The sequence below is a fragment of the Geotrypetes seraphini genome, chromosome 4 (genome assembly GCF_902459505.1).
Source record: "Geotrypetes seraphini chromosome 4, aGeoSer1.1, whole genome shotgun sequence".
Classification (NCBI taxonomy): Eukaryota; Metazoa; Chordata; class Amphibia; order Gymnophiona; family Dermophiidae; genus Geotrypetes; species Geotrypetes seraphini.
The window spans coordinates 160,467,249-160,481,663 of NC_047087.1; the positions used below are offsets into that span (position 1 = coordinate 160,467,249).

General features: G+C 45.7%; 1 protein-coding gene across 1 annotated transcript in view; it reads left to right on the top strand.

Annotated features, from left to right (window-relative positions):
• Positions 1–14,415, top strand: part of TSNAXIP1 (translin associated factor X interacting protein 1) — a 1,372,321-nt gene that overhangs the window by 619,625 nt on the left and 738,281 nt on the right. The gene's annotated exons all lie outside the window — the stretch shown is intronic.

Here is a 14,415-nt window from a genome sequence, read left to right on the forward strand (position 1 = left end):
TCTGATTCTGCATAAGTTCCATCTGCTTTCCTAAGGCGTACTATCCCATCTGTGTTTCTTTTCCTATCACTGATGTACCTGAAGAAGGATTTATCCCCTTTCTTAATGTCCTTTGCTAGATTCTCTTCTATTTGAAGCTTGGCCTCTCTGACTGCCGTTTTGACAGCTTTGGACCTGGACAGATAGTCTTCTTTTGCCTCTCCTCTTCCTGATTGTTTGTAGGAAACAAATGCTTTTTTCTTTTTCTTAACGAGGTCCAAGATTTCTGTAGTGAACCACTGGGGTCTGTTATTTCTCCGTCGTTTGCTTACTGTTTTTATATAGCGATTCATTGCTTCATGTAGGGTAGATTTCAGGTTTGACCTCATAGCCTCTACATTATTGGTTTCAGCATGGTCTTGCAGTGCCCGACGGATGAAATCTCCCATGCGTTTGAAGTCAGTGCCCCGAAAGTTAAGGACCTTTGTTGTTGTGGTTGATCTGATGAAACCTTTCCTAAGGTTGAACCAAACCATGTTATGGTCGCTGGAGGCCAGCGTATCACCTACTGAAACTTCCGATACGCTTTCTCCATTGGTGAGTACCAGGTCTAGTATCGCCTGGACCCTAGTGGACTCCAATACCAATTGTTTGAGCCGTGCACATTTTATGGAGATTAACAACCTTCTGCTGCCGCTGGTTTTTGTGGAAAGTGCGTTCCAATCTGCATCGGGCATATTGAAGTCCCTTAACAGTACTGTGTCCCCACGCAAAGTGATGTTTTCAATGTCTTCGATTAATTCCATATCCTTGTCTGCCTGTTGTCTTGGAGGTCTGTATATCACACCAAGATACAGGCATTTTTTTGTTTCCTCTAGCCAGGTTCACCCAGAGGGATTCCCCGGGTTACTTGACATCTGAGATTATGGTAGTTTTGATGTCTTCTCTAGTGTATAGAGCTACCCCTCCTCCTAACTTGCCCTCCCTGTCTCGACAAAGTAAGTTGTAACCTGGTATAACCATATCCCACCCGTGTGAGTCCGTGAACCAAGTTTCGGATATCGCCACTACGTCTATGTTGGCGTTCATTATTTCCGTCTCTAAATCCAGAATTTTATTGCCCAAACTGTGTGCATTGTGTATGGCGACCAATATTGAACGCAGTACTCCAGATGCGGACGCACCATCGCCTGATACAATGGCAGGATAACTTCTTTCATTCTGGTTGTAATACCCTTCTTGATTATGCCTAGCATTCTGTTTGCCTTCTTAGCGGCCGTTGCGCACTGTGCAGTCGGCTTCATTGTCATGTCCACCATTACCCCCAAGTCCCTTTCTTGGGTACTCATTTAATAACATCCCTCCCAGAGAGTCACGTGATGTGCTGAGCCGAGCAAGACGTGTTTAGCTCGAGCTCCGGGGCCCTGGGTCCCCCTGCACCTCCCTGCTACTAGATTCTGCCTCTTTTGATGTGACTTTTTGCCTCTACGGTGCATGGATCGATACTTACAGACGGGCAGCCCCACTATGAGCGGAAAATCTAGCCGCGTTGCTAAGGATTGGGAGGTGAGAGCCTCGTGGGCCGACTCCAAGATGGTGGCGGCGGCTGAGACAGGTTCTGCGCTTCCACTCTCGGCGGCCCATATTGAGGCATTGTTGGCTTCGGTGGTGAGGGCTTTGGAGGCCCGATTCGATCAGCTTTCTTCTCAGCTCGCCTCCCTGGAGTCTGCAGTTACCGACACCACCAGACGCACCGGGGAGTTGGAGACCCGCGTCTCCCACATGGAGGACGCCCATATCGCCTCTGCAGTGGAACTCTCCTCTTTACAGCGTTTGCTTCGACGTCAGGAAGAAAAGCTTGAGGATTTGGAGAATCGCTCAAGACGCGACAATTTGCGTCTCATCGGGCTACCAGAGACGGTTTCTGACTCCAGCTTACTACCCACCTTGGAGTCCTGGCTTCAGGCTACATTGCCGCTTCCTGCTGGGATGGTGCCTATACGCTTGGAGCGCGCCCACCGCCTGGGTCGGCGGACCGAAGATCATACCTGGGTGCGGGTGACTATTTTCAAGGTTTTGAACTCTGCGCATAAGGCTGAACTGATGCGCCACTATAGGAAGAAGAGAAACACGCTTACTTATGAAGGGGCTACAGTCCGCCTATTTCAGGACTACTCCCCAGCGTTGCAGGAATGGCGCCGTCGTTTTTCAAGGGTCTGCTCGGCCCTGTTTGACCAAAAGCATCGGTTCCAACTCGCCTATCCTGCACTACTGCGGATTTGGACGGATGCCGGCTGGAAGAGCTACGCCACAGCAGAGGAGGCGCAGGCCTACCTAGATGCCCTACCCGGGGAATCTGGCCCTTCATCGGCCCCTTGAGGATCCTGGAGTCCTGGTGGTGGTTTTCTGTTTGCCCTGGTTCCTTCCCTGTGGTTTTTTTGAGGGATCGTTTCCTGGATGGGACCCTTGTTGGAGCTTTGACTGTGTTTTGGCCTCCGGCTCTCCTGTTCCATCTTCTCCCTCCCTGGAGGTCTGGAGTGGAGGGATTGTGAGTTTGTGATCTTGGCCACCTTGGATACTGACCCGAGCAGGATGCTTTTGGATCCCCTGGGCCTGCCAGTGGACTTTGTGTGTCTCCCTTACCCTGTTTGCCTCTAGTGGACTCACTTGAGGGGGTTTGTGCCATGTTTGGGGGGTTTGCTGAAGGTGGTTAGGTTGGCAATGTACTTTGGACTCTCTACACAACCTCCTGGTGCTTTGATGGTTGTTTGATGCTTGCACCCAGTTTGTGTGCCTTATCCTCCTTGCTTTTCTTTTTTATGGCTGTGAGGTGCATGTGTGGAGCCTGAGATACCCCTTTGCACTGCTCTCCGGTCTCGGGAGTCTTTGCTGCCATGCTTGGGAGACCCGACCTTTGGAGGCTCATGCCACCTGTTTTGGATGTTTGTGGACTGATTGGGGGTTTGTTTGTGGTTGGGGGTTTGCCTGGGGAATATCCTTCTTGTGCGAGTCCTGTATCTTTATGTGCATGGGGTTTTACCTCTTCTTTGGCTTCGAGTCTTCAATTTGGGGCTCGAGTAGCTTGATTGGTTTTTTGGAGTGAGTGTGATTGACAGGGGGGGGAGTGGGGTTTTAGAGTATTATTTTGGCTGGTAATTTTGCGGCACGCTTGGGCCCTGATACTTTGGTCTTCCTCCTTCTTCTGCCTGTCCATGTGGGAGAAGACTGGTGTGCCGGTTGTACTGCTAGGTTTATGACTGTGTGTATGTGGGGTATTTGCTCTGTACTGCTTAGTGGGGTGGGGGGGACCGAGGGCCCTGTTAACATCTTTGTGTGACTCCCCTCTCACTCCACGTCGGCGACTGGGGTGTGTGTTTGTGGTGGGATTTTTTTGGGGATTATGGGGGGGTTTGGGATGGGTGGGAGGGGGGGAGGTTTGGGATGGGGAGGGTTGGATTGCTGGGGGTGGGGGGTCCTCCTTACCTTTCTATGTTTTGTTTGTTTTACGATTCATTTACTCATGTATTTTTTCCCTGGTGTTGCAGTTGGAATAGGATCCCTGCTCTGGGGGGTGGCTGGGCCCCTGGGGTGGTTTACTTTCCTATTTGTTGTTCTTTTTCCGATTCTTCTATTCTGATTTTCTAACCTGAGTACCCCTTTTAGACTTACATCTTGAAATGTTGGAGGCATCACGTCCCCTGTGAAGCGATCTAAAATCCTGGCTGCCTTGCAGCGCGGTCGTTTGGATATTGCTTGCTTACAGGAGACTCACCTGACTGATGCGGAACATCTTAAGTTACGTCATTCTTGGGTGGGGGAGGTTTATTTTGCTTCCTCTCCAGGCCGCCATGGTGGCATAGCAGTGTTGGTTCGGAAGTCTTCTCCTATTGGGGTGCAAGTTCTTGATAAAGCGACTGATGGCAGATCTCTGCTTTTGCGCCTTACCTTGGGAGCCCGTTCTTATCTTCTTTTAGTGGTCTATGGCCCCAATTCGGGGGAGTCGGCCTTCGTGCAACGTTTGCTTACACTTTGTTCTAATTTTCCTGGGGATCCCCTCCTTCTCATGGGTGATTTTAATTTGGTTATGAGTCCTGATTTGGATAAGTCTGGATCACCTGTTTCTTCTTTAGGTGCCAAGGGTCATCTCCTTTCTGACTTTTGTGATACTCTTTCCATAGTGGACCCTTGGCGTCTTCTTCACCCTGAAGTCCGTGACTATACTCATCTTTCTCGTGCCCATGGCACCTGGTCTCGCTTAGATTATATTTTCTTGTCTTCTTCTTTGTTTCCTTCTGTTCAGTCGGCTGAGATTGGTCCTCTGTCCATCTCTGACCACGCCCCGATTTGGGTGGATGTTATTCTGGATGTCACGTATCGCCGGCTTTCGTCCTGGCGGTTTCCTTTTTATCTTGCCCAGGATGAGGAATTTCGGACCTTTCTACAGACTCAATGGGATGACTATTCTACCAATAATGCTCCCCACATGGATGATCCTATTTTGTTCTGGGAGGCTGGGAAAACGGTGATCCGGGGGCATATCATCTCTTTCCTGTGTGCTCGTAACAAGCGCATTAACCAAGGGATAGTTACTCTGGAACGGGCCTTACGTTCGGCGAAGCGGTCCTTTTCTCTCCACCCTTCACGGGAGACTCGGGAATGTTATCTATCTACTCAGGCGGCTTTGAACTCGCTTCTTCATTCTCGTTCCCAAAAATGTAGAGCCTTTTATCAGCACTGCTTTCTTCGTTATGGGAACAAGCCCGGACGCCTTATGGCCCGTTTAGTTACAGCTGCGACTGGTAGGAGGCCGATTTTATCTCTCTGGACCCGGAGTGGTGGGGTGGTGTCCAAAACGTCTGATATCTCTGGGGTCCTCTTTGACTTCTTTCGCCGGTTATACGATGCTCCGGATGATGTCTCTCCGGAGATGTTGACGGACTATCTTCAATCTTCTGGTCTACCTCGTCTACCCGCGGAAGTGGTGTCTTCTCTTAATAGTCCATTTCGGGCGGCTGAATTGGAGTCCGCCATTAAAGCACTTCACTCTGATCGGGCTCCGGGCCTGGATGGTTTTTCAGGTGACTTTTACCGGCTTCTTTCTCCTACTCTTTTTGGACCTTTGCTGGCGTATTTTAATGCAGCTACAGCTCAGGGCTCCTTTCCACGTTTTGCAAATGAGGCCCTTATTACTTTACTATTGAAGCCTGGGAAGGAGGCTGACCTACCTGGGTCTTATCACCCCATCTCTCTGATAAACGTGGACCTGAAACTCTTTGCTCGTATGATGGCTGATCGTCTGGCTCCTCATCTACCACAGCTTATACATGAGGATCAGGTTGGTTTTGTTCGGGGCCATCAGTCAGTAAGCAATGTTCGCAAGGTCCTTCTTGCTCTTGCTCAGTGTCAATCTCGCCAGATCCCGACTCTTTTTGTTAGCCTGGATGCCTCTAAGGCGTTTGATAGCATTCATTGGTCCTTCTTGTTTCGTACCCTGGAGCATGTTGGGTTGGGAGGTTTCTATCTGGAAGCCGTGCGTTCCCTCTATTCTAATCCGCAGGCCTCTCTGCTAGTCAATGGGACCCGCTCGGACTCTTTTCCTATCCTTCGCGGTACCCGGCAGGGCTGCACTCTTTCCCCCCTCCTGTTCCTTCTTTCTCTGGAATCCTTATTGTGTACTCTTCGGGGGTTCGCGGAGGTCTGCGGTCTCTCGGTTGGTGACTATGAGCTTAAGACTCTGGCGTATGCGGACGACATGCTTTTGATTCTTACCCGGCCTGAAGATTCTCTTCCGGAGGCACTGGACCTTATTTCTGAATTTGGTTTTTATTCGGGACTTTCTCTTAATTTGGATAAATCCTTGGCCTTACCTTTTCCGCCGGACTTACGTACTTCGTAGAGGGGTGCTTTTCCTCTTCGCTGGGCTGATTCTACTTTGCGGTATCTGGGGGTTACCATTCCATTAAACTTATCTAATCTGTATCGGTTAAATGTTCCCCCGTTGTTTCAGGCTCTCCAGAACAAATTGAACCTTTGGGAAACTCTCCCCTTCTCGCTTCTGGGTCGAGTGCACCTGTATAACATGCTCATAGTTTCCTGTTGGCTTTATGTTTTTCAGGTCCTTCCCCTTTATTTGACTTCTCGTGACGAGCGCAGATTGGAGCGCTTGGTCCAGAAATTCCTTTGGGCTGGGAAGAGACCTCGTTTGTCTTATAAGAGGGCGGCGACTCCCTGGTACAGGGGTGGCCTGGGCCTATTGAATCTCCGATATTTAACAGTTTGTTGTGGTATGCGTCATATTAATGACCTTTTCAGGGGTACTTCAGCGTTCACTAACACTTCTTTGGAACTTTCCTGTTTTCATTCTACTCATTTTAGCACCTATCTTCATTCTGTTCCTTCTCTTGAACCTGATTCTCTTTCTGTGAAAATACTGCACCGACCCTTGAGGCAGGTTTGGCGTTGGGTCTGTAAATTTCACTCTCTTTCCTCCTCTGTCTCTCCCTTCCTGCCTCTTCACTTTAATAGTTCTTTCTTGCCTGGGATTGATGGGCTGAGTTTTGCTCGGTGGGAAGCGAAGGATCTTCATTATGTCTTTCAGTTGGTTAATGATGATGGAACTCTTAAAACCTTTGCTCAGTTGTGAGCAGCCTTTGATCTCCCCCCCCCCCCCTCCACTGACCATTTTGCTTTTTTGCAAGTTCACCATTACCTTTCTTCCTTACCTTCTGGCTCCTTGCAAGCCTCCTGTCAAGAGTTGTTGTCCACGGCTTTTACTATAGGTTCCCAACATCCGGTCCCCCTCAAGTTCCATCATCGCCATTTGAAAGATGAATCCCCTTTGTTTAATCATGCTCGTTTGCGAGAGGCTTGGTCTCGCGATCTTGCTGTTGACTTGCCCTCTGATGTGCTCCTTCAGACTGTCCGTCGATTGTCTGCTTTTCGCAAATATACTACCTTTTGGGAACAACATTTTAAATTGATTTTTCGCTTATACATTTCTCCTAAAAGGGCTTATTTGTCCCACTTCCGTCTTAACGCTGCCTGCCTCCGTTGCCAGGCTCCGGAAGCAGGATTGGGACACATGTTTTGGACCTGCCCTAGGGTTCAGCTTTTCTGGACTGCTATCTTTACTTTTGTAGAGCACCATTGGCACATCACCATTCGCAGCTCACCTCTGCTTTTGTTTGGGAATGTTCCTCATTATTTCCCCCGTTCTAAAGGAGTTGCAACTTTCCTCAAGTGGACTGTCCTGATTGCCCTGAAATGCATCTTGTTGAAATGGCTTGAGGCTGAAGCTCCGGACTATTCCCTGTGGAGATGTCGCATGATTTCTCTCTTGATGTGGGAGAGGAGGGATGTGAAAGATTTGTTTTCTCACCAGGGCCGCTTTTTTCAGAGTACTTGGGAACCTTTTTGGACTACCTTGACCCCTCTGGCTCGTAGCTGGATACTTAACTGCTAATTCTTCTTTTGTATTTTTTCCTTTTTCTTTGTTTAATGTATTAATTCTCTTTTAATCCTTGGTTGTTGTGTTTCGGAAGGAGGACCCGGGGGTGGGAAAGTGGGGGGAGGGGGTTTGGGTTGGGAAGGGGGGGTTCTTTCGGGGTTATTTCAAAATCTGTTGAGCTGGTTTTGTACTTTGTTGCTTGTTCTGTTCCATTTTCGTTTGCTCAATAAAATATATTTGACTATAACATCCCTCCCATCGTATAGTTGTATCTCGGATTTTTGTTTCCCACATGTAATACTTTACATTTCTCAACGTTGAACTTCATCTGCCATCTCGTTGTCCATTCCCCTAGTTTGTTCAAGTCCCTTTGCAATTCTTTGCAGTCCTCTTTAGTCCGAGCTCCACTAAATAGTTTGGTGTCGTCTGCAAATTTTATTATCTCACACTTCATCCCTGTTTCTAGATCATTTATGAATATATTAAATAGCAGTGGCCCGAGCACCGAGCCCTACGGGACCCCATTCATGACCCTCCTCCAGTCCGAGTAGTGGCCCTTCACTCCTACCCTCTGTTTCCTACCCGCCAACCAGTTTCTGATCCATCTATGTACGTCTCCTTCCACCCCATGGTTCTTCAATTTCCGGAATAGGCGTTCATGGGGCACCTTGTCAATGGCTTTTTGGAAATCTAGATATACGATGTCTATGGGGTCTCCTTTGTCCATCCGTTTGTTAATTCCTTTGAAGAAGTACAATAAGTTCGTTAGGCACGATCTCCCCTTGCAGAAACCATGTTGGCTGGTTATCAGAAGTTCGTTTCTTTCAAAATGTTCATCGATGTTTTCTTTTATCAGTGCTTCTGCCATTTTCGCCGGAACCAAGGTCAGACTCACCGGTCTGTAGTTTCCCGGGTCACCTCTTAATCCCTTTTTAAAGATGGACATAACGTTGGCTATCTTCCAGTCCTCTGGGATCATGCCTGTTTTCAGGGATAGATTGCAAATTTGCTGCAGTAGTTCCGCTGTCTCCTCCTTTAATTCCTTCAGAACCCTTGGATGGATTCCATCCGGACCCGGGGATTTGTCAGTTTTTAGTTTTTCTATCTGCCTGCGCACATCTTCAAGGCTCACTTCCATGGATGTTAACTTTTGTGCTTGATTTCCATTGAAGATTTGCTCAGGTTCCGTTATGTTGGTTGTGTCTTCGTTTATAAATACAGACGAAAAGAACATGTTAAATCTTTCTGCCACTTCTTTCTCCTCCTTCACCACTCCCTTCCTGTCTCCATCGTACAGCGGTCCCACCTCCTCCCTAGCTGGTTGCTTCCCTGTAACATATCTAAAGAACGGTTTGAAATTTCATGCTTCCCTGGCTAGCCTCTCTTCATACTCTTTTTGGCTTTTCGAACCACTCGGTGACATTCTTTTTGATACTTCCTGTGCTCTTTCCAGTTCCCCTCAGTTTTGTCCTTTTTCCATTTCCTGAATGAATTTTTCTTATTGCCTATCGCTTCCTTCACTATTTTAGTTATCCACGCCGGGTCTTTTGTTCGACTCTTTTGCATCCCTTTCTGAATCTGGAGATATACAGATTTTGCACCTCGCTCACTGTGTTCTTGAGAAAAGACCAGGGATGTTCTACCATTTTCCATTTTTTGGAAGTGTTCCTAAGTTTCTTCCTTACCATTTCCCTCATTGCTTCGTAGTTTCCTTTCCTGAAGTTGAAAGTTGTTGCTATGGTTCTCTTTCCTTTCAGTATTCCCACCTCAACCTTGAACTTGATCATGTTATGATCACTGTTTCCCAATGGTCCCACTACCTCTACTTCCTTTGCAGGTCCCCTTAACCCATTTAGGATTAGATTCAGAGTGGCATTTCCTTTCGTTGGTTCTCTAACAAGCTTCTCCATGAAACAATCTTGTATAGCCTCCAGGAATTCTGTCTCCGTAGCGCATTTTGAGCTTCCAAGACTCCTGTCTATCCTGGGGTAGTTGAAGTCTCCTATAATAACCGTGTTACCGCTTTTGCATTCTCGCTTCATCTCGGCTTCCATTTCTTCATCGATATCTCCAGTTTGCCTGGGTGGACAGTAGTATAGGCCCATCTTTATTTCAGGCCTTTTCCTTCCCAGTATTTTAACCCACAGCGATTCCAGCTTGTTGGTCGTCTCTGCTGTGTCCATTTTTGTCGATTGTATGCTTTCTTTTATGTATAGGGCTATTCTACCTCCTTTCTGTCCTGACCTGTCCTGGCGACAGAGCTTGTACCCTGGCAGTGCTGTATCCCATTTGTTTTCTTCATTCCACCACGTTTCAGAGATTCCAATGATGTCTATGTCCTCTGCATTGGCCATGGATTCTAATTCCCCCATTTTGTTTCTTAGGCTCCTTGCATTAGTATATATGCAATTTAGATCCTGGTATTTTCTTGTCTTCATTTCCTTTCCCAGTGCTTCGGTCTTTAGTTTCTTCTCTTTTGTTACAATCCTTCTAACCTCCTCTTCTGGGTTAGTCAACTCCTGTAATTTGTCCATTGTTTCTTCCCAGCCTTTTTTCCCCTCGGTATCTTCACGGGATACCTTCTTCCGAATCGTCAACACTTGGTCGACTGTCGGCTTGCCCATTCTTCTTAGTTTAAAGCCTGTTCTATTCCTCTCCTGACATTGTTTGCTAGAAGTCTTGTTCCCGCCATGCTCAGATGCAGTCCATCTCTCCTGTAGAGCTTGCTCTTGCCCCAGAACGTTGTCCAGTTCCTCACGAAGTGGAATCCTTCTTCTTCACACCATCTTCTCATCCACGTATTTATTGATTGTAGTTCCTCCTGCCTTTTCACATCTGCCCTTGGTACTGGTAGAATCTCTGAGAACGCTATCTTCTGGGTCCTCATCTTCAGCTTCCTTTCCAGAATCTTGAACTGTTCTATCAGTGTGCTTCTTTTGTAGTCTCTCCTGCTTACATCATTCGTCCCGATGTGGATCATTACTGTGGTCTCTTCCATCTCCGCTCCTTCCAGGATCTTTCCAATTTTGTCCACGATGTCCTTGGTTCTCGCTCCTGGGAGGCAGAGATGAAACGGCGGAGTTGCTGCAGCAGATTTGCAACCTATCCTTGAAAACAGAGGTAATTCCGGAGGACTGGAGGATGGCAAATGTTACACCTATCTTTAAAAAAGGATCAAGAGGCGACCCAGGGAACTACAGACCGGTGAGCTTAACCTCAGTTCTGGGGAAGATGGCTGAATCATTGATGAAGGACAGTATCAATGAGCATATAGAAAGAAATAATCTGATGAGAACAAGCCAGCATGGTTTCTGTAAAGGAAGATCATGCCAAACGAACCTACTGCACTTCTTTGAGGGGATAAGCGAACAATTAGACAAAGGTGACCCCATAGACATCATATATCTGGACTTCCAAAAAGCCTTCGACAAGGTACCCCATGAGCGCCTACTAAGGAAACTGTGGAACTACGGGGTGGAAGGGGACGTGCACAGATGAATCAAAAATTGGCTGGCAGACAGGAGACAGAGGGTAGGAGTAAAGGGACACTACTCTGACTGGAAAGGGGTTACGAGTGGCGTCCCGCAGGGGTCAGTACTGGGACCGCTGCTGTTCAATATATTCATAAATGACCTGGAGTCAGGGACGAAGTACAAAGTTATAAAATTCACGGACGACACAAATCTCTCCAGTAGGGTTAAAACTGTGGAGGAATGCAAAGAACTACAAAGGGACCTGAACAAACTGACTGAGTGAGTGGGCAAACAAATGGCAGATGAGCTTCAATGTAGAGAAATGTAAAGTCTTGCACTTAGGGAAAGGAAACCCGATTTATAACTACACGATGGGAGGGGGATGGTACTGGGAGAAGGTAAACTGGAAAAGGACTTGGGGGTTTTAGTGGATAAAACAATGAAGCCGGAGGCACAATGCGCAGCAGCCTTAAAGAAGGCAAATAGAATGTTGGGCATTATCAAAAAAGGTATCACTACCAGAATGCATCTGGAGTACTGTGTTCAATACTGGTCACCGTACCTTAAGAAGGATATGGCGATACTCGAGAGGGTCCAGAGAAGAGCAACAAGGATGATAAAAGGCATGGAAAACCTTTCATATGCTGAAAGGTTAGAGAAGCTGGGGCTCTTTTCCCTGGAAAAGCGGAGACTTAGAGGGGACATGATAGAAACTTATAAGATCATGAAGGGTATGGAGAAGGTAGAGAGGGACAGATTCTTCAGACTAGCGGGGGCAACAAAAACAAGAGGGCATTCGCAAAAATTGAAAGGAGACAGATTCAAAACAAATGCTAGGAAGTTCTTCTTCACTCAGAGGGTGGTGGACACCTGGAATGCGCTTCCAGAGGAGGTGGTAGGGCAGAGTACGATTTTGGGTTTCAAAATGGGATTAGATGATTTCCTGAAGGAAAAGGTGATTGAAGGGTATAGTTAGAGGGTTACCATACAGTATATTAAATGATTAGGGAATAGAATGTTTTAGGTATAAGATCATTTACAGGTCATGGACCTAAGCGGGCCGCCATGGGAGCGGACTGCTGGGCATGATAGACCCATGGTCTAACTCGGCAGAGGCCATGCATATGTTCTTATCACCTTAAACTTCCTGACAATGCTAATGACACACTTCAGAATCCATTTGATGTATCAGAAACAGTATCATCCATACAACATCTTTCACCTGAGAAAGCCCCCGGAGTGGATGGTATCTCAGTGAAATTTTACAAATTTTTTAAGAATAAGCTAGCTCCTATACTTACCCATTTATTTAACTCTCTTCAATCCCATACAGTATCTAAAAGCCACTTCCTACAGTAATTCTGAAACCAAACAAAGATCCTCAATTGGTTCAAAACTATAGGCCCATCTCACTCTTAAATATAGACTATAAAATGTATGCCACTATCCTTTCGCACAGACTTCAAGGAATCATAGGTACACTTATTTCTTCCCACCAGGTGGGTTTCATGCCTGGTAGACTTATAACAGATAACTCCCATCTTTTTTTATCACCTGGCCTCTGTTGCCCGATCCGCTAAAGACCCATGCATTGCTCTATTGCTAGACACTGAAAATGCATTCGATAGGGTAGAGTGGCCCCACCTTTTTCAGACTATGATTTGGTTTGGTCTCCCTTCCAAATTTATAGACTATGTGAAGATTCTTTATTCAGAACCTAAAGCTTCTATCATCACTAACAACAATTTGTCACCCTTTTTTACCTTACATAGATAATCTGGTGCTAGAATCTCTTCTTCTTGCCATCCTTTTGAATAAGAATATCTCAGATATATCATGTAATAGTGTAGAATATAAACTTACAGCCTATGCTGATAATGTGCTCTTGTACATCTCTAAGCCTGAAAGTTCACTTCCCGCCCTTTTCAATTTAATCAATTCTTATTCTCTCTTCTCTGGTTATAAAATTAATCAGCAGAAAACTAAAGTCCTACCTCTCAACACTTATTCCTGTCCAGAAATGGTTCAATCCTTCAACCTCCTCTGGTCTTCTTCCCATATACAGTACCTGGGTATAGATTTGTATGCTTCTCTTCCAGTCACAGTTAAGCATAATAGTGATAATCTTATAAATATTACTAAATCTTTACTACAATCCTGGCATCCTCTCGATCTCTCCTGGTGGGGTAGGATTGAAACGATCAAAATGTTTGTGGCACCTAAGCTTAATTTTGTACTCGGTATGATCCCGAACCTTTTTCCGCCTTCATTTTACAAATTGATTGACAAGCATATTTCTGCTTTCATATGGAATCATAGGCCTCCTAAAATTGCACTTAAGAAACTTAAAGCTCCTAAAGATGGGGCAGGAGTGCTCTTACCTGATTTATTTCTTTACCATAAGGCTCTTATATTGCAACAATCTAGTTATTGTTTTTTTCCTCCGTCAAAGTACCACCCTCTATGGTTGCAACCTCTTCCTCACTTATTCCCCTTGTAACTTCTAATGCTTTCCTTCAAGATAAAACTCCCATTCTTTTCCAAACAGTACAATATTTACTAGACTTAGATGAACTACTAGAAGTCTGCATCAACAACTCCACATATTTCTCTTTGGTATAACTTGCAATTTCAGATTAATAAGAAGGTCATATATGGGCCCAACAGGGGATTTGGACCATAGCTGACATCTGCACTTCAACATTGCAAAATTTGTCCTTTGCTGAATTGTAATTGTAAGTTTGTACTACCTGCTACAGCATTCTATTAGTGGCTCCAGCTCTCTAATGTGATTAAAAAGTTGAACATTTTAAATACCATAGTCGCTAGTCCTCCAACCCTGGTCCCTCTGTTCTCACTTTTGTCAACCAAGGGCCATGTTGCATCACATATATATAAATTTTTAATCAAATCCCAATTTGATACTCATATTTCTCTACAAAAATCATAGGAACTAGACCTTGGCTATCAAATTCATGAAAATAAGTGGTCTACTATCTGGTCTAAAGCTATAAGGGCTATAAGGGCTTCTGCTAACTCCATGCAATCCATGTTTCTGCTGCATCACAAAATGAACTGGACGCCTCAGAAACTTCACGTGGCAGGGCTTTTACTGTCCAACTGATGTTGGAACTGTAACTCACTTCCAGGTACCTTATTGCATATGCTATTTGAATGTCTTTGCTTATTGAATTTTTGGACTGAGGTTTGGTCAGTTATGCAATCAGTCAAATATATCAGCTAGTATAATTATACTGAAGTCAGAAACCCCTTCTATTAAACTTCTAGCATCTCAGCATGCCCTATTTGATACACTCCTCATCATTGCTTTGAGTCTAATCTTATCCAACTGGAAATCTTTTGATCTGATTAATGTACATTTTCTACAACATAAACGTGACAGGCTGATCTCCACTTCACTGCCTCTGAATAACAAAATTATTAACAAATGGGCCCTCTTTGAAGACTATCTGGTTTCACTTTAAATCTTACATACCTTTCACTGTAACCTATAGA